We start from the raw sequence: 19934 nt of genomic DNA, 5'->3' as shown, positions 1-19934 counted from the left end.
TTAAAGGCGAGGCTCTCCAGAGTGTAGCAAAACAGGAAACCTCAGCTGTGTGTGTGTAAGTGTGCAAACGAACAGATTAGAAGTGCAAGTGAGCCACGAGTAAAGAAAGGTCACGTTTCGTGATTTGTTTTTCTCACCACTGATCACGCGCATCACACGCGCGCTCTCAAGCATCGGTATAGGGCTTTGAAGCTGACGTCACGCCGCAATGCATTGTGGGAGCGGATCTAGAAGGGTGGCAAGTGCCACCCTAAAATCAGAATCAGAATCAGAATCAGAATACTTTATTGATCCCTGGGGGAAATTATTTTTTGTTACAGTGCTCCATTTTAAATCAACATTAAGACAAGACAGACAATACACTAACTAAGAATAGTACAATATATACATATATATACATACATACATACATAAGTCACTTATAAATAAATATTTGGAAAAGAAACATGTGTAGCTGTAGCAGCAAACAGTGTGTTAAGTGGATGCGTTGTACAGGGAGATGGCCACAGGCAGGAATGATTTCCTGTGTCGTTCAGTGGTGCTTTTCGGTAATCTCAGTCTCTCACTGAACGAGCTCCTGTGACTGACCAGCATGTCATGGAGTGGGTGGGAGGTGTTATCCAACATTGTCTTTATCTTGGACAGCATCCGCCTCTCCGACACCACCTTGAGGGAGTCCAGCTCCATCCCCACAACATTGCTGGCCTTACGGATCAGTTTATTAAGTCTGTTGGCATCTGCGACCCTCAGCCTGCTCCCCCAGCATTGCAACAGCATAGAGGATCGCACTGGCCACCACAGACTCATAGAAAATCTTGAGCATTTTCTGGCAGATGTTGAAGGACCTCAGTCGCCTCAAAAAATAGAGACGACTCTGGCCCTTCCTGTAAAGTGCTGTGGTGTTTTTTTTTTTTAAATGATCCCTTGCCACCCCAAGTGCCACCCCAGTTTTGCATATGAAAGTGTTGTTTATTAAAATAAGATAGCATTAACAGTTTGAGCGTAGTTACAGTCAGCTGTGAATATAAATGTTAAAACTGAATATATTGCATAGCGTCGTGCCTGCCCAGTTGAGTACCGAGGCTCGTTTGTAATGGCATAAGCCATTACACAGCGGACTCGCACCTCCAGTGTGGTCCCTCCAATCAAGGCAAAGCGTCTCACCTATAGACACATTTTAAGAGATGTAATTAGCGTGTCTCGTGTCTTAAATGTGTATGCAAGTGCTTGTGTGTATAATCAACATGCCGTCGTTATGTATTTAAATCACATCTGACAGCTATTACACTTTATAGTTACAAAGTGTACATAACCTTTATATACTTACCATTGCCTTGTTTGCCTCTTGTGATCTAAGAGCTGCCTCTGCATTGTTTAGCTCCTCAATGTTGTGCAAGGGCAAATCCAGAGGCAGTACCCCAGCATCTACCGATTCATTGCAGCAGGGATGGCGGATGGCTCTGACCTCCTCACGGAGTTCATTAACTGCTCTGGTCCGGTCTGACAGCATAGTTAACATCTTTTGTGAGGTCGCATCTGTTTCAAAGAACAATTCTAGAAAGATTAATGGCTTAAGCAGTGAGAGGCGAAAAACTAATATATCCATAAATGATGGTGTAACATTCTGCATTCAAGTATAAGTTGTTCTAACTGCTAAAAGTGTTTGCTAGTTTTTGCCTGTCACATATATTTGATATTTGTATATGTAGCTGCCATCACCAGTGTGTGAATTGTGTGTGAATGGGTGGATGACTGAATGTGTAAAGCGCTTTGGGGTCCTTAGGGACTAGTTAAAGCGCTGTACAAATACAGGCCATTTACCATTTATACCATGTAAAATCTGAAATTCCAAGATTTTCAAACTTGCCTTGTAATAGTGGCCTCACAGAGTCTCTGGACTCTACAGAAAAAAATCACAACAAGATGACATTCAGGAGTATAAATTTGTGCTTTGAAGATAAGAGCACAATGACATTGTGATTCAGCTTTAAAACAATTTGAAAAGCATACCATCTATAGGGAAGTCCTCGACATCAGACTCTGCATGCTGGGGAGATCGCAAAGCTGTGTCATTTTGTGTGTCCTGCCAGAGTGGCGAAAGGTGCCGGAAGCTGGGCGGGGCATTATGATGCTCGCTGTCAGTGGGCTGGGGGGAAGACTGCGGAGTGGTGAGGGCTGTTTAGAAAAAGTTAATTTTTGTTAAGTGGATGGTAGTTACCAAATCAGATCTGAAAAAAAGAGGAAAAATAGGGCACAATGTCAATAAGGAGGGAAAACTAGATACAAAGACGGCTCATAGAAGCTGAACCGAGTCCTATGTGTGAAGGGACAGTAACTGCGTGTGCATATGTAAGCATTTAAACACTGAAGATAGTAAAATTAACAGTATTTTGTCTAAGTCTGCCATTGTAGGAATTCATGGCACCAAGACAAAAACGTGGCGCACAGTGTGACGTCAAAATAGGCGCACACCTTTGACGCTGCGTTTTCTCCGTTTTCCTCGTCCACACGTAAATGCTAAAACGGAGTTTTCGAAAATATCCACCCTAGCAGGCTTCTGTGGAGATCAGGGAAATTATTTTACTGCTATTGTTAAATAATCATCATCATTACCATTGCATTAATAATATAATTTACAGTATTGATATTGCATTCAGATGTTTAAACAGTGTGTGTGTCTTTCAGAAAGACTAAGTTGCAGGCTGACAGGAAGTTGCAGGCTTTGCAGAAATGAAACAAGTTATTCTGAGGAGCTGGTTAGACGAGGCTATTTGAATTACTAGGTTATTCAAATTGTCTGGTATACTTTTATATTCTTTTATTAAGCTTTTAGTAGAGGTTCTTGATTAGAACATTTATTCAATATAGTACATATAGTTTCAGTTAGGTTGTTACACATAGAGTTGGATGTCTCGAGACCACTTTTACGTGGTCTTGGTCTCGTCTTGGTCTCGGCGGACTTTTGTCTTGGTCTTGGTCTCGCTGTTTCGGTCTTGCGTTCTCAAATCGACATAGTGTTCGGAAGATTTGGAGTCAACCATCAGCGGAGTGGGGGGGGTGGCTTACTGGGCTTAAGCCCGTGTCATTTTTTCAGAAGCATGGGGTCTTTTGGAGTGTAATTTTTTAGTTAGATGCCTGACTGACAACTGTATAAAACAAAAACAACACACGAAGCACAGAGCGCACCGTCGTAAATTCCCCCTAATTTTGGTATGATCCGAGCTCAGGCACTAGGCGACTGAGCACAGCACCCATGTGAGCGAGGGGGGAGAAGCTGCTGCCTGCGAGTTTGCTGCAGACAGAGGAGAGCTTAAGTTTGACCAGGTACCAAAGCAAATCATTCGTACTGAACTAATAATGTAAATATGACGGGTGTATCACAAAAGATTGATATCAAACTGATCACTTGGTTGCGTTACTTGCTCTTCGAGTGAATCAACAAATGGATAAATAAAAAGCCGAACAGCAATGCTGATTTTTTTAGAGAGTCTTAGCTTACATTTCATATTTTCAGTTGTTTCCCTCCACGGCTAAACAAACTCTCTAAATCAGTTTCAATTGTGTACTGATGAACACAACAATGGACATAAGGAGCTTCTTTCAAAGAAAAAACTCAGGTAGATGTTATTTTATATATTGTGCTTTGGATGTTGTTCAGTATATCTATGCAAAACAAGAGGAATTTCAATACACAGTCCAGGGCCTATTATATGCCACAGCCTAAAGGCAGCAGAGTTGCAGAGGCTTGAGTGACCACTGACTATATGCTTGCAGGGTGGTGGGTCTCCAAGGACGACTTCTAACCCTGTTAAAGGCAACATGTGGAGTGCAACTTGGCTGTGTGGCATAGCTGGCTCTGGCCTTGGGACTGTGTGTTTTTATACAATTCTTAAGTGGGACACTGGACTGTTTTATCTTTTATCTCTTGATATATTTTTTGTCAATAAATTATCTTTTAGAATTTTATTGACTGACATCTTTTTGCCCACGACTGAGACGGTTGGTCAGACCTAGAGTCTTTCTTTGGGTGTGTTACAGCAGCTTCTGCTCTAAAAGAAACAAATAAATAAAAAGAAAAGAAAATGTGTAACATGCTCATCAGCTTAGCAGTGTCTACATATTTAATTCAGCTTCTCAATCCTGTAGTTTTAGCTGTTGTCTACAGGGTTTTGCTTATTGGTTGTTATTATAGGTGTGCTCTATCTCAGCAATGTGTCATTCTAGGATGATAGGTTTCAAGCTGGTCAAGTGCCTCTATGCACTTCATTAGTTAGTTATTCTCTGTATTGTCTTCATCTCACATGTCATTACACTGAGTTTCAGCAAACCTTAAGCTTGATGCAGACTACTGCTTAACAATTATTCACCTCCATCATAACCGATTAAGGTGCCTCTTCATATTAATATTATGTCATTGTTAATATTATCCTCTTTGTCTTATATAACAGCAATAGCATATTATAATATTTTATCAGTGTGTACCACTATACTACTACTGAGCCAATTTGATAGTTAGGATCATCTTATTCAGCAAACAGATAATTTTGAATTCATCCAATCTGCGGTCACATTTGTTCTCTCTGTGGCATGGCGGACCAGGCAGTTCTATTATAATATATTATTTATATTTTATTTTGTATCCATCAAGGGCTTCAGATGACCTGCAGAATCATCCTTTTCCCAGGGTGGAGACAGTTACCTTTTCACACACTGTCCTTGGCTGAACAGTGACACAGCCTTAATATACCTTATTTATTTTATTAAAATATTTTCGTGTGAATTATTTGCTTTATATTCATTTTATACATGCTGGGCATGGTCATCATGCCAACTGTGTTTCATTGTTAATATCACTTTACAGGTTGTTATCCTTGCTATTATTAATTTCAAATACTCTAAAGATAATTTCTACTGTAAATTTCCCTTTGTTCATCTTTATTTCGTACTTTTTATATTTATATCTACTCAGTGGGGTCTGTTTTCAACCCTTTTAAACTACTTCAAACTACTGTGATCTCTAGTTTTCACTTAATAAGGGATTATTAAGTTCTTCCTGATATGGGTGGTGCTGCAGATGCGGCTGCAGGAATGGGTGATGGTTTACTAAAAGGATTGTGGGAACTGCACAGTGTCTCGTCTTCTGGTTTTACTAAACTGGCAGTTGAGTTCTGTTCTTCTGACTGTTTATATTTTGTTTTCTTAAATCTCTCAGTTTACAGACACTGTTTTTGTCCGGCGTCTGGACTTTTCTTTTCTCACCACTGCTCGTCAGCAGGAGTGAGTTTTAATTTCACTTGCGTGATTACCCATCTTATTTATGTATTTACTTATTTTTGTTTAAGTAATATATACACAATACAGCTGCTATCACCTTCGCTGGTATTAGAGACGAGAGTGGTTGCTCACACGCCCTTCTACTTTCGGACTATTTCCAAAAGCGGTGTGAACTTTACGAGACGGAACTCGACCGTTCTCTCAACTCACCAGCACGTCAGTGAATAGCAGTAAAAGAAAAACACAGTAGGAGCAGCTCAGTCTCTTATTGGACCGTGAAAATTCAGCTTGCTCCATTAATTAAAACAATACACACACACACACACACATTCACATTCACAGCTTCGACGCGCGCGCGACCGGAACCCTTATGATAAGGGGAGCTCCCAGAGCTACTTACAGTCTAGACCCAGCTGGGGGAGCTACCCAGAGCTCCAAAGCTACCAGTCGACGAGCTCCCAGAGCTACCAGTCGACGAGCTACGCTACCAGTCGACGAGCTCCCAGAGCTACCAGTCGACGAGCTACTTCCGCTATTTTAAATTCCCTGAATTCAAAATGCGCTTTTACGCAAGATTGTGTCAGTGTGTCTGTATCTACCTGGTCAGTGTCGCCGGGTCTGGTCCACCTCGATCGGGCCCCACCACCGTGGGTCGCTTTCTAAGAACGTTGGCCAAGACTCGAATTTAACGCTCTTGGTCTTTTATCACACACCTAGTATGTGAGCTGTCGACAGGCGAGCAACGTGGACTGGTCACGGAGATGGGACACGATGGAGGTGCTCCGGCTCCGAAGGACCAAGAAATGTTGGGAGAAAACTCTGTAAAAAACCCAGGAGAAATAAAGACACAATGAGACAAAGTTACTTTCTTTATCAAACGTGTACACGGGTGAGCTGCTAAGAACAACTCACACCATGCACAGTGGCTTGGTAATTTTTATAGGCACAGAGCACAGAGACAGTGAGAACAGGATAACAAATAATAAACAGATAAAATAAAACAACTCCATATATGGTGCTAGTCTCGTCAGCAGAGAGCTAGGGAAGATAAAACAATCTAAAACAATATGTCCCAGAAACGAGATGTATTTGCTGGGAAAGTCTAAAAAGATAATTCTAAACTAATCTAACCATAGGCAAAGGGCAGACAAAAGGCATCTTTGTACATTTAAAAGAAGGTAAAGAAACATAGAAACATTTTTCCTGTAACAAGTATATTCACAGTTGAAACCAGATATTTACATACACTTTATGGAGAAAACATAAAAACTTTTTTTACTGTACAACATCAATTTAGAGTAAACTTTTGTTTTAGATAAATAAATGTTGAAATATCTTTTGAATTAGTTAAATGTCAGAATAAAAAGAGGGAGCTGTCTATTTTAATCACTTTCATGAAATTTAGGAGTACATATACACTAAGTTTATTGTTAATTAATAAGAAAACTCCAGACGATTCGATTCTGAGCTGAAGAAGCTTCTGATAGGTTAGTAGAGTCCATGTGAGTAAATTGGTGGCACAGCTGTGGATGCATATAAGGCAAAACACAGAGCCTGTTTCTGTGACATGGGAAAATCAAGAGATGTCAACCAAAACACCAGGAAAAGAATTGTGGAGCTCCATAAATGTGGCTCAATTTTGAATACAATTTGGTGCCATTTGCAATTAAGAAATACAGATAGTTTCTCTCTTTACTCTTAAAGTTAACAAATATGTTTTTTATATTTATCAATCTAAAAAATAAACATTTAGTCTGATTTGATGTTACAATTAAAAAAGTGTTTGTGTTTTTATCTGAAGAGTACATAAATATGTGGTTTCAACTGTATATTTGATGATGTTGGTGTTTGGCTTGTCAGCACAAAGAGGGAGAGAGAGGAGCAGAGAGGGAGAGAGAGGAGCAGAGAGGGAGAGAGAGGAGCAGAGAGGGAGAGAGAGGAGCAGAGAGGGAGAGAGAGGAGCAGAGAGGGAGAGAGAGGAACAGAGAGGGAGAGAGAGAATGACGACAGAACAGAGATGGAACAAGAGCAGGTGAGACACACATGTTAGTCAAATGGTTGTTTGCCAAAACTCATCAGAACATGTATCTAGTACCTAGTGTTTCTTTTTAGATACCATTTGTTACTTTTCAAATTCTATATTTATTAAGTTATGCAGCTTGTTTGCACAACAAGGCTAAATAATTATATAAACTTTTCTCAATCTAAATATTGTACTTTGGTAGAATTAAAAAATAAGTGTAGTGCAGGTCTATGATGATTTTTAGTGCTACTATCATCTAGTTCTGATTCTGGTTCTGTCTTGGTTAAGTCCTCAGTAGTCCTGGGCCCTATTTCAGGAAGCCGGTTTAGTGCAAACTCTGAGTAAGTATACCCTGAGTTAACGAAAACTCTGGGTTATCGGTTTCACAAAGCGAGTTTAGATTAATCCTGAGTGAGTTACTATGACGACACACTTCGTGAAGCTAACCTGCCCCCTAGCAGGTTTACTTCAACTAACCCTGACGTTCTCCGCCTCTGTGTCGGAAACCTGACTGTAGGAAGTGTCAGACATGGCGTGCTCCTTCCTTGAAGAGCCAGTAGATGTTGAAGCCCAAATTCTCCGCAGAGCTCTCCGCTGGGAGAGAGTGATTAGAGCGCGTTTGGACATTTTATCATTTCCTGATGATTTTCTGTGTGAACGTCACCGTTTGTCAGCACAATCTATAATTCATTTGAATAACATCCTCAGGCCTAATATTGCTCATGTGACACATCGCGGACATTCTCTCAGTTCTGTACATATTATTTGTATTGCACTTCGGTTTTTTGCAAACGGGAGCTTTCTGTATAATATTGGTGACGCTGAGCACGTTTCCAAGGCTACCGTCTGTCGGGCAGTCAGGAATGTTACAGTTGCACTGAAACGTCTCCTGTACTTGTTTGTGGTGTTCCCATTATCACAAATGTGGAAGCCAACTGCTCAGCCTCTGTGAGTGGTGGTGGTGGAGGACCCCCACCTGTTTTTCGGGCCTCCGCTTTTTTTCTGTTGGCTATAACGGGTCACATTTGAGCATACAGAGTAATCAAATATGTACTTGTAATGTGCTCAGATAATTTCAATAAGTGCTTACAGAAAGAAAATTAATGTAGCCTCTAACTGCAATTGATTTACATCGGACAAACAGACCAAGCACTATGGCTCATAATACAATTACACCTCACCTGTTTGGACTATATTTTTATATTTAATTTTTACTTGCTGCCAGGCACGTTTGGGGCCTGTTGGGTTGCACCTGCGCTCACATCACATCACAAAATAAAATGTATGAGATAAAAAATAAAATAAAATATAATAAAATAACGTGTTAAATGGGTGGAAATCCCTAGATCAATGTTTAAATTAACACTCACGCATTGACTCTGTCGGCTATGTTTTGCCATGCATGCTCCCTTTGTTTTGCAGCTGAGGCTGTGTTACTTTTTTCCTGCAAAATTTGCATGTTATCGGCATATGCTGCCATCAGAATTTCGGCCTCAAGCGCTGTAAGGTACGTTGACCGCGCCTTCTTTCCCTCCGTCTCCATGGTGACTCGCTTAATCTGTGCTCCACTAATCAGGGCTTTATGTATCCTCGTGCGCGCGCTTAACTCGAGGTTAAAGCAACTCCGCGTTGATTGAACTAATTGTTATCAGCCTTTCTGAAACCGAATATTCCGAGTTGGACAGTTCGGGGTTACTCAACCCTGAGTATCGTTTTTCACTCTGAGTTTTCTAAACCGGCTTCCTGAAATAGGGCCCTGATTTTGAACTGTTGTAGTCCTGTTTTAATTCCGGATCAGTTCTGGGTCTGGTTGAATTGGGGTTTAGTCCCTGTGTCTTGATACAGGCCCGACTTTGTTCTGCCTTGCTGCTTAATTAAAAAAACTAGTTTAAGGTGTCCTGCATAGAATAGCATCTGGCTGCAGTTTAAAGACTTTTTTTGTCTCGGTCTCGGTCTTGGTCTTGGTCTCGTCTTGACTCGGTCTCGGTCTTGGTCTCGTCTCAACTTGTTCTTGGTCTTGTCTTGGTCTCGATACCCTCTGGTCTTGGTCTTGTCTTGGTCTCGATACCCCCCTGGTCTTGGTCTTGTCTTGGTCTCGGATTAGGCGGTCTTGACTACAAGTCTAGTTACACATAAGGATGAGCCTCTGTTCTGGTGAAAGGTCAGAAGTGCAACGGGTGAGATGAGAGAGCATTTAAGGGCGAGACACACATACAGTTAGTGAGCGTTAGTAGGCAAGAGGTGACATACACATATACGCACACACATTAGTTAGACTCATTTATAGGTGAGAAGTTGGTCATGTTTGTCTCTGGAAAGAGGAACAGTTTCTTGTTGTCTCTGCAAGAAAGAGGAACAGCGTCTGGCAGGATGTGGGGCTCGTGTTCCAGACGAGATAGAAGACAACGTTCTTTTAAACCGTGTTAAAAGTCATTGTGCTTTTGATTTGACGTATGTATATATTCTGTCTGTGACGTATGAAGGGGCGTCATTAATTCAAACCCTGATGCTATAAAAATCTGTGTATGCTTTGATTAAGTCGGAGAACCGTTCCTGTCTGCGAACAGGCACTGGTCTTCCCACGCGTGTATTCATTAAAATCAATTGTTTTGACCAAGATCTTCTGGACCATGGTTGTTTGTACTCTCCTTCATCAATATTTGAACCTTAACACTTCTTTAAAAATCTCAGTTTTCAGTTAACGAAAACGCAGTTTACGTGTGGACAAAAGGTGCAAACACAAGTTAGGTGAGCGTGCAACGTAAAGTTTGAATTGAGTGCGAATTGAAGCGGGTGCTCTCCAATCATTAAAAGTAACAAAGTCATTGAACACATTTATACAGTTACCTTTACGTTTATCAATTATATATCACAGATTTAATTTTTTTGTAGTACTATGCTAAAAAGCAACTACAGAGCGAAAGTCTGGGTCAAGCGCCGAGGCGATGGCAAGAACAAAGGAATCCTCGACGCGTTAAAGCTAGCTTTGTAAGGGATTATAACAGCAAAGTATGAAACGAAAATGTTTTCTTTGTTGATAGACTTTGTTTGCAGTGCAATTTATTTGTTGCCAGATTGTAAGATGAAAGTAGACACAGTTTCAGGCTCCCACATTTTGTCCGAAACTGTACATTAACGAGTTTTTTTTTCTTTCTTTTTTTTGCTGTTATTCAAATGCAACCGTGGAAATAACGAATAGAAAAAAATTCATTCATTCTTACCTTATACTAATCGTGGTGCAGGCCAGTGCAGTGCATGAACTGATGCCTTCTCCGGTCAATTCCGCTGAGAGTAAATCTAATGTCCTCCTCTACTGTACAAGACAATGGTTACCTGGAGGGATGTACCAATGTGATAGGGGTGCTGCAGAATAGTCCAAGTGATCGCTGCTTTAATTTCCCGGTCAACTATACATAAATTGCATGTCGACACGATTTTTTAAAGCTGGTGCACTAGACCAAAAGTCATTGATAACAAAAGAACAATAAATCTACTTTCTCCGGTACTTTATACGCGCTCAGTTGCAATGCAATTTAACGCTCAACTACAGATCGATGGCTTTTTGATGGTGGCCAGCGCCGAATGATGGTCAACTATAAATAGATGTTTTCTCGACGTTGTTGTTGTCACCTGGTCGACTACAAATAGATCAAATATCAATGACAAAAAAACAACGGTAAATCAACTTCATTACAAGGGCAAACCTGGTAGGGTCCGTCAGACCGGTGACAGCCATCCAGGGAACCTGTTTCAGTTGCCGAAGATTCCGCGAATTCGCTCCACCGCAGCGAAGATGAGGTAAGAGAAGGCGGGAATGCTGAATCTCTTCAGCCAAGCCGACAACAGGTACCAGCCAGGTGCCAATAGGTTCCAGGAAGCGACAGGAGACAAAACGCCAGTGCAAAGGTCTGAATTCAGTCAGAGTGCATTCGGAAACTAATCTGTTACTGCCAGATGAAAGAGCCAAATATGATTTCAGTTTCACGAGTAGCCCGCTACGTTTTCCCCGACGTTTAAAGCGCTTCCTCTTATGAGATGTGGTAGGGGTGTAATCCAGGTGATGCGGTACTCCAGATAGTAGCAGAGGTAGAAAAAAGTCCTGTCCATCAGCGTTAGTCCTTCCCAAATTCTCTGTGGCAAATCGAATATTTAACAGAGCTTCACGATCGTAGGTCAATAGAGAGTCAGCGTTGTTCAATAAAAGTGACGAAAACAATAGAAACACGCAGAGCAAAAGTGGATCCGACAACCGTGGACGGCGAGCCATGCACACCGGCACCATCTTACACGGAAGAATATATATATTTCGAGATGATGGCAGATGTTTTTTTTCCTTCATTGTTTAAGCACTGCTTCCAGCCAAGAGTGATACCATATATGCCTCATAGCTGTAGAAAAGGCTAAAATTGTTATCTTTTTACAAAAAACAGCTGAACATGAGAGGTTTTTGGACCAATTTTGTGTTCTCCATTCTTTAAGCACCGGTTTGAGCACCGTTTAAGCACCGGCACGGTTTCAAAAGTACCGGTTTGGCACCGGTATCGGATAAAACCTAAACGATACCCATCCCTAGTGTTGAGCGCTCAGTGCATCTGCGTTCGACTACTACGCCTAGGCTGCACTGTCGAGTGCAGATCCACTGAGCGTAGCGCAAGCTAGCAAGACAGAAGCTAAGCTCGTTGCAACATGGCAACTGCCTCAACGCTACCCGAAATTGAAGCTCCCCCACCCTCATTCAGATCTGGTGTTTGGAACTGTCTTGATTTTCATGTGAGGCATGACCCTGATGGTAAGCGCGTCATGGACAAAAGTAAAACAGTATGTCGGCTGTGCCACGGAATGCTCAATTGGTGGGAACTAGTGTGTTAGCGCAGTTAGCTTGTTAATGTGTTGACGCCGTCCAGCCCCACACACGGGGCGATCCATGGTAACTCGTTAAGGGAGATTTGTGGCGTTAACGTCATTTTAACGAGATTAACGCTGACAGCACTAGTGGGAACACAACGAATATGACTGCACATTTATGCCGACATCATCCTAGTGCAAAGACAAGTGGAAGCAGACAAAAACAACAAGCACGCATGCCACAAACTTTACAGAGTGATTTAGACAGCTGTTAGCACATGATTCTCCTTATAGGGACCTGATATGTTTAATATGCTGCTGAGAGTATAGCCAGAAGAAGAGTATAGTATAGCTTTTATTTTGGAAAGAGCCATTTCTCTGTAATAAACTCTCTTTCCAAAGATGAGTGATTCCTCAATCAGATTTATTTATTTATTTTTTGTTGTTTCAGCAACATTAAATTTAAAAACTGTACTTTTGAGTTAAAATATATATTTATAATTTTAATAAATGACAAATTAAAAAGGCATGAAAATTTTTGTCTCTAAAAAAATATTGAACCGTGACACCAAAGTATCGAACCGACTGAACTGTGAATTTTGTGTATCGTTGCACTCCTAGTGTGAGGTAAAAGTGCTACAATGAAAAACATTTCAAGAAAATGTAAAATAAATGTATTCCAGGATAAAACACAGCTGTCTTTGTCTTGTGCAAATCGGTGTGTCGGCTCACTGGGCATTTGATTCCAATAACAGGCCTCAGTCTCTCCTGCTACTGGTCTGCATACTGCTAAATTTGGTATCGGTGCTCAAACCTTTTGTGTCTGTTTGCCCACCTCGGGAAGCAAAAATTTGTTTTTTTGTCAGATGAACATATGAGACACTTTGACTCTTCAGTGCAGTGTGGAGCCTAACAAAGATCTGTTTTGTGTCCCAGCTGATCAGCAGGAGAAGAGTCTGACGGAGCAGCAGAGGAACATTTTCAGCTGCTTGGACTCAGCTCAGCCACTACAGAGGAAACAATGAGCTCAACACAGAAGGTGACAGACAGAGCAGGGCGATATGACCAAAAATATTTATCACGATATACATTTGAAAATTTGCGATAACAATATAGCTGACGATAAAATTGACACTAGACAAAATACTTTACAACTGCACAACTTTATTAGTGCAAAAAAACCCCATCAATGTATTTTCACTTAAACAAGCAGCTGTTTTTTATGTGTATTAAAGTTATATAAAAATGTAACAGTGCAAATACAAATGCCTTGGAGCAAATGTCAGCCAATTTCCTCTGGAAAATCCTTTTGGTTAAACTCTCAGCAAGCAATTTGCATTTGCACTGTTAAATTTTTATATAACTTTAATGCACATAAAAAAACAGCTGCTTGTTTAAGTGAAAATACATTGATGGGATTTTTTGCACTAATAAAGTTGTGGAGTTGTAAAGTATTTTGTCTCGCCTCAATTATATCGTCAGTTATATTGTTATCACAAATTTTCAAATGTATATCCTGATAAATATTTTTGGTCATATCGCCCAGCTCTACTTTCATGTTGTTACTGTTTAGGCTTAAATGTGTTTGATGTTTGGTTTCTTTTTCTTAATGTAAAAAAACCCTCAGGTTACAATCAGACATTTTTCTTCACTGAACCAAGCTGGTCATTTTACCAGCTCAGCTCTAATTCATATGACAGATAATTTATGGTATAAACATCTAGATGATGGGAAAGTGGTATTCTTGGACTTTAGTGCTGCATTTGATTTGATAAATGATGATCTTTTGATTGATAAACTAAAATGTTATGGATTTTCACCAGCTGCTTTGTGCTGGATGAAAAGTTATTTGGACAGAAGATAGCAGAAGGTTTATTGTAATGGTTATTTCTCAGTTATGAACTGCGGTTTACCCCAAGGCAGCTGCCTCGCTCCACTTCTCTATTCAGTTTTCACTGACGATCTGCAATATGTCTTGACTTAATCTTGGGTATGCCAAAGGTTCCACCTTGTTTTATTCAGCCAGTGACAATTCTGAACTGATCAGCGTGTCACAACAAAATTTGCTGAATGTGTTTGACTGGATAAGTAAAAACAACATGATTTTAAATGTATTTAAATCCAAATCTATGTTAATTACAGTGGGGCAAAAAAGTATTTAGTCAGCCACCGATTGTGCAAGTTCCCCCACCTAAAATGATGACAGAGGTCAGTAATTTGCACCAGAGGTACACTTCAACTGTGAGAGACAGAATGTGAAAAAAAAAGAATTTATTCGTAAATCAGGGTGGAAAATAAGTATTTGGTCACCTCAAACATGGAAAATCTCTGGCTCTCACAGACCTGTAACGTCTTCTGTAAGACGCTTTTCTGTCCACCACTCGTTACCTGTATGAATGGCACCTGTTTGAACTCATCATCTGTATAAAAGACACCTGTCCACAGCCTCAAACAGTCAGACTCCAAACTCCGCCATGGCCAAGACCAAAGAGCTTTCGAAGGACACCAGGAAAAGTATTGTAGACCTGCACCAGACTGGGAAGAGTGAATCTACAATAGGCAAGCAGCTTGGTGTGAAAAAATCAACTGTGGGAGCAATCATCAGAAAATGGAAGACATCAATCAATCAATCAATCAATCTTTATTTATAAAGCACTTTTCATACAAAAAAAATGTAGCACAAAGTGCTTTACATAGTTAAAAGCAGCCCACCCCACCCTCCAACTCACTCCCAACACTCTCAATACACATATATCCCCCCCCCCCCCCCCCCCCCCACACACACACACGCACACACACACATACACACACACGCACACTTAAAGAGTAAAAATTGGGCTGGGCTCGCATGAGCCAAGTGAGGAAACACTATAACAGGGAGCCGTCTGCACCGGGAGCCGGTCACAGACCGCAGCCTCCAGGCTGGGCACACAGCAGGAGGGAGGCCAAGGAGCCCCCCAGCCAGGCTGAGAGGACCCCCAGAGACCCAGCAGCCACGGTCAATCACAGCCCCGGTGCAGAGAGCGCCCTCCGAGGAAACACTGGAGATATGACACAATACGATATATTCAGGGTAAAATGATAAAATAAATAAGAACAGGATACAATATAAATATCAATAGAGTAAGAAGATTAAAAAATGAATAAGAATAAAATCAAAAAATATTAGGTAAATCCTAAATTAATAATAGAATAACAGGATAGAATAAATAAGCATAAAATAAATAAACGCTAAGTAAAAGCTAAATTAAAAAGGTGGGTCTTGAGCCTGTTCTTAAAAACATGTACGTTCTCTGCGGCCCTGAGCTCCTCTGGCAGGCTGTTCCACAGACGAGGACCATACCACTGAAAAGCTGCCTCTCCGTGAGTATGTGTCCTGACTTTAGGGACAATCAAAAGGCCAGTACCAGAGGACCTCAGGGTCTGCGAGGGTTCGTATGGTAAAAGCAGATCTGAGAGATAAGAAGGCCCAAGACCATTAAGACATTTAAAAACCAATAAAAGAACTTTAAAATCGATCCTGAAACACACGGGGAGCCAGTGCAGCGATTCTAAAACCGGTGTAATGTGGGCCCGCCCTCTGGTCTTCGTCAGCACACGAGCTGCCGAGTTTTGCAAAAGTTGTAAAGTTGAAATATTCTTCTTAGGAAGACCAGAGAGCAGGGCATTACAGTAATCAATGCGACTGGTAATGAAAGCATGCATCAGCATCTCCGTGTTGGCCCGAGAGAGAATAGGGCGAACTCTGGCTATATTTTTTAGATGATAAAATCCAATTTTGGTTACATGTTTAACATGTGGGATAAAACCAAGCTTGGAGTCGAAAATAACACCCAGGTTTTTCACTTGTAGCGAAGGACATAGTGAAAATGCCTCTAATTTAGACAAGAGTTTCTCTCTCTGAGCCTCAGGACCGACGATTAAAACTTCAGTCTTGTCCTGGTTAAGCTGTAAAAAGTTTTCTGCCATCCAAGATCGTATATCTAAGATACAGTTAAAAAGGGCATCCATTGGTCTGGTGTCATCAGGAGACACGGAGATGTACAGCTGCGTGTCATCAGCGTAACTGTGGAAGTTCACTCCATGCCTCCTGATGACACTGCCGAGAGGGAGCATATACAAATTAAAAAGTACAGGGCCTAGAACCGACCCTTGAGGCACACCACATGTCATTTTATGGATCTTAGAGGAGCATGTATCCATACTCACCATAAAAGATCTGTCAGAGAGATAGGAAGTGAACCAGTTGTGTACAGCACCAGAGAGGCCCACCATGTGTTTCAGTCTGTTTAAAAGAATAGCGTGGACATACAAGACCACTGATAACCTCCCACGATCTGGGGCTCCACGCAAGATCTCATCCCGTGGGGTCAAAATGATCATGAGAACGGTGAGCAAAGATCCCAGAACCACACGGGGGGACCTGGTGAATGACCTGCAGAGAGCTGGGACCAAAGTAACAAAGGTCACCATCAGTAACACACTACAACGGCAGGGAATCAAATCCCGCAGTGCCAGACGTGTTCCGCTGCTGAAGCCAGTGCATGTCCAGGCCCGTCTGAAGTTTGCCAGAGAGCACATGGATGATACAGCAGAGGATTGGGAGAATGTCATGTGGTCAGATGAAACCAAAGTAGAACTTTTTGGTATAAACTCAACTCGTCGTGTTTGGAGGACGAAGAATACTGAGTTGCATCCCAAGAACACCATACCTACTGTGAAGCATGGGGGTGGAAACATCATGCTATGGGGCTGTTTTTCTGCCAAGGGGACAGGACGACTGATCCGTGTTAAGGACAGAATGAATGGGGCCATGTATCGTGAGATTTTGAGCCAAAACCTCCTTCCATCAGTGAGAACTTTGAAGATGAAACGAGGCTGGGTCTTCCAACATGACAATGATCCAAAACACACCGCCCGGGCAACAAAGGAGTGGCTCCGTAAGAAGCATTTGAAAGTCCTGGAGTGGCCTAGCCAGTCTCCAGACCTCAACCCCATAGAAAATCTGTGGCGGGAGTTGAAAGTCCGTGTTGCTCGGCGACAGCCCCAAAACATCACTGCTCTCGAGAAGATCTGCATGGAGGAATGGGCCAAAATACCAGCTACTGTGTGTGCAAACCTGGTAAAGACCTATAGTAAACGTTTGACCTCTGTTATTGCCAACAAAGGTTATGTTACAAAGTATTGAGTTGTATTTTTGTTATTGACCAAATACTTATTTTCCACCCTGATTTACGAATAAATTCTTTACAAATCCTACCATGTGGATTCATGGATTTTTTTTTTTTCACATTCTGTCTCTCACAGTTGACGTGTACCTCTGGTGCAAATTACTGACCTCTGTCATCATTTTAAGTGGGGGAACTTGCACAATCGGTGGCTGACTAAATACTTTTTTGCCCCACTGTAGAAGCAGATTAGTCAACAGCCCACAACTGAGTCTGTCCATAGCCAGTGTTAGAACACGTCACCCAGATGAAACTACTCGGCATTACCATAAATCACCACCTTTCATGGTCTCAGCACATCAATTGTTTTTAAGAAAATGGGACAAGGCATAGCTATGGCTATGAAATGCTCTTTCTGTATCACTTCTTCAATTATGAAAGATGTCATTAATGCACTAGTAATGTCTCATCTGGAATATTGTTCAATCATTTGGTCAGCAGCTAATAAGACAGATCTTAACAGACTTCAGTTAGTCCAGAATAAAGCGTCCAGATTAGTGTTAAGATGTTCATACTATACTAATATTGATAAAATGCATAATCAACTTTCTTGGCTTCCTGTACAGACTAAAATATTCTATGGCTTACTTGTATTTATAAAGAAAGCAATTCTGTTAAACACACCACATTTATTTCTGCTCAGCTGCAGTATCCAGATGAAATACATAATCATATTACACAGTTTTCAACAAACTGCAATTTAGTAAATGCTCGAGTTAAAAGTAACTTTTTGTAAAACTGTTACATTTAGAGCAACGTTTAAGTGGAATAAATTGCCTTATAAAATTAGAGAATTATTCAAACTATTCAAAACTTCAATGAACACTTAACTGTGGAAGCCCGTTTCCGCCACTAAAAAAAAAAAAAAGGATCCATAACTCGAAATTTCGAGTTAGTGATGCCAATCAGTAATCTATGTGAATGACGTCATTTCCTCGTTACCCGGAAGCTGAAGCCCTCAGCTACAAATGCTACAACTAAGCTAACGGTATTACATCCAGTCGTGAATGCACAGATTGCTGAGTGTTTTCAGCCTGGCTTCACAAATGATGAAATCCCTGTGTTATTAGCTGAATCACATGGTGTTACTATCAGCAAACGTACTCGCGAAAGCGCCAATTTGTTGGGATCCGTTTTTGAGTGCACGTTCCTCTGCCATGTGCTTCCGGGTAACAAGAAAGCGACCTCATTCACCTATATTTTTGATTGGCAGAGCTAACTCGAAGTTTTGAGTTACTTTTCTCAAAATTTCGAGTTATATTTCTCAAAATTTCATCTTATGGATACTAGCTGTTTTGTTTTTATTTAGTGGCGGAAACGGGCTCCCATACTTAAGATGATTTGTTTTTGAAATTTGTGTAATGTGCCTGAATGTTATTGATATTATTATTATTATTGATTGCTTATATTTTAACAATTGTGAAACCTCACTGTGGATGTAAGAGCCAAATCATGTGGATATTTTGAATCCACTTTATTGTATAATATTTTATGTGATAGTATTTGACGGAAGATGAGCAACATCTGTTGTGGAAGCTAATGGGGTTCTTTTTAAATAAACAAACATACGATTTAATATCACTGAATAATTATGTATAAATCTATAAAAATTAAAGAAATATGTAATAGGAAACTACACTATAATATAAATTATAAAATAATATAAAAGTGTGTGTGCATGTGCGTGTGCAATCAGGAGGGATGGGCATGATTTTAGTGTTTGAACAGTCATGAATTATTTTTAACAGCAGGTTGGATGTAATGTGTTAGAACTACCAGCAGGTGGGGATAAGAGACCTTTAAGGTGTTTGGTGCCACACTCCACCTTCAGGTTTAAAACTAGTGTTAATGGAGGGAGTTTGAAGGTTGAGTTTGTTCCACGACTGCATTTCACTCACTGCCTCTGTTTGTATCTCTGTCACTGCAGGACCAACATGGAGCGAGAAGTCAGCGCTCTCAGGAGGCCGACAAACCTCAACCAAGAAAGAGAGAGAAAAAACACACCTGTGACGAGTGTGGGAAGGATTTTACTATCAAGGCTGAACTAAAACGTCATCAGGTCATCCACACTGCAGAGAGACCGTTCAGCTGTGACTTGTGTGGAAAGTCTTTTTCCTGGAAGGGTAACCTAAAAAGACACCATCTCATCCACAGTGGAGTTAAAGCGTACAGCTGTGATCAGTGTGGCAGAGCTTTTACTCACAGTAGCAACTTACAGAATCATCTAGTTACCCACTCTGGAATTAAGGCATACAGCTGTGACATCTGTGGAAAAACTTTCAGCCAGAGAGGGAAACGAAATATACACCTACGCATTCACACCAGACATGATGTGTACTGCTGTGAACAGTGTAGCAAATACTTTACAACAGACACACAGTTACAACGCCACATGTTTATCCACACTGAGGGACGACCTTATAAATGTGACCTGTGTGAGAAGACTTTTAAAGCTCCACATTACCTGAGAGAACACCAACAGATCCACACCAGAAAGAGACTCTACAAGTGCAGTTACTGTGAGGTATGTATTTATATTGTTATCTTGTCATTTTAGCCTGACT

The 19934-nt window shown here is 41.0% G+C and overlaps 1 protein-coding gene and 1 long non-coding RNA gene across 3 annotated transcripts in view; one reads left to right on the top strand and one right to left on the bottom strand.

Moving 5' to 3' along the window:
• The window catches only part of LOC309714053 (zinc finger MYM-type protein 1-like), a 54968-nt gene that overhangs the window by 28435 nt on the left and 6599 nt on the right, over positions 1–19934 (top strand). For both annotated transcript variants that reach the window (XM_082546126.1, XM_082546125.1), the window contains exons 2-3: positions 13079–13181; positions 19298–19894. The gene's annotated coding sequence lies outside the window, so the exon portion shown is untranslated. The remainder of the gene's footprint in view (positions 1–13078; positions 13182–19297; positions 19895–19934) is intronic.
• Positions 1344–5668, bottom strand: LOC309714087. The gene is made up of 3 exons (XR_014278803.1): positions 2011–5668; positions 1868–1900; positions 1344–1536 (listed from the first exon to the last, which is right to left on the bottom strand). It is a non-coding gene; the product is annotated as an uncharacterized lncRNA (long non-coding RNA).

This window comes from Aulonocara stuartgranti (assembly GCF_965226115.1).
Source record: "Aulonocara stuartgranti genome assembly, chromosome: 9".
In the NCBI taxonomy this organism is placed as follows: Eukaryota; Metazoa; Chordata; class Actinopteri; order Cichliformes; family Cichlidae; genus Aulonocara; species Aulonocara stuartgranti.
This window is presented reverse-complemented; position numbering and strand designations above follow the sequence as displayed.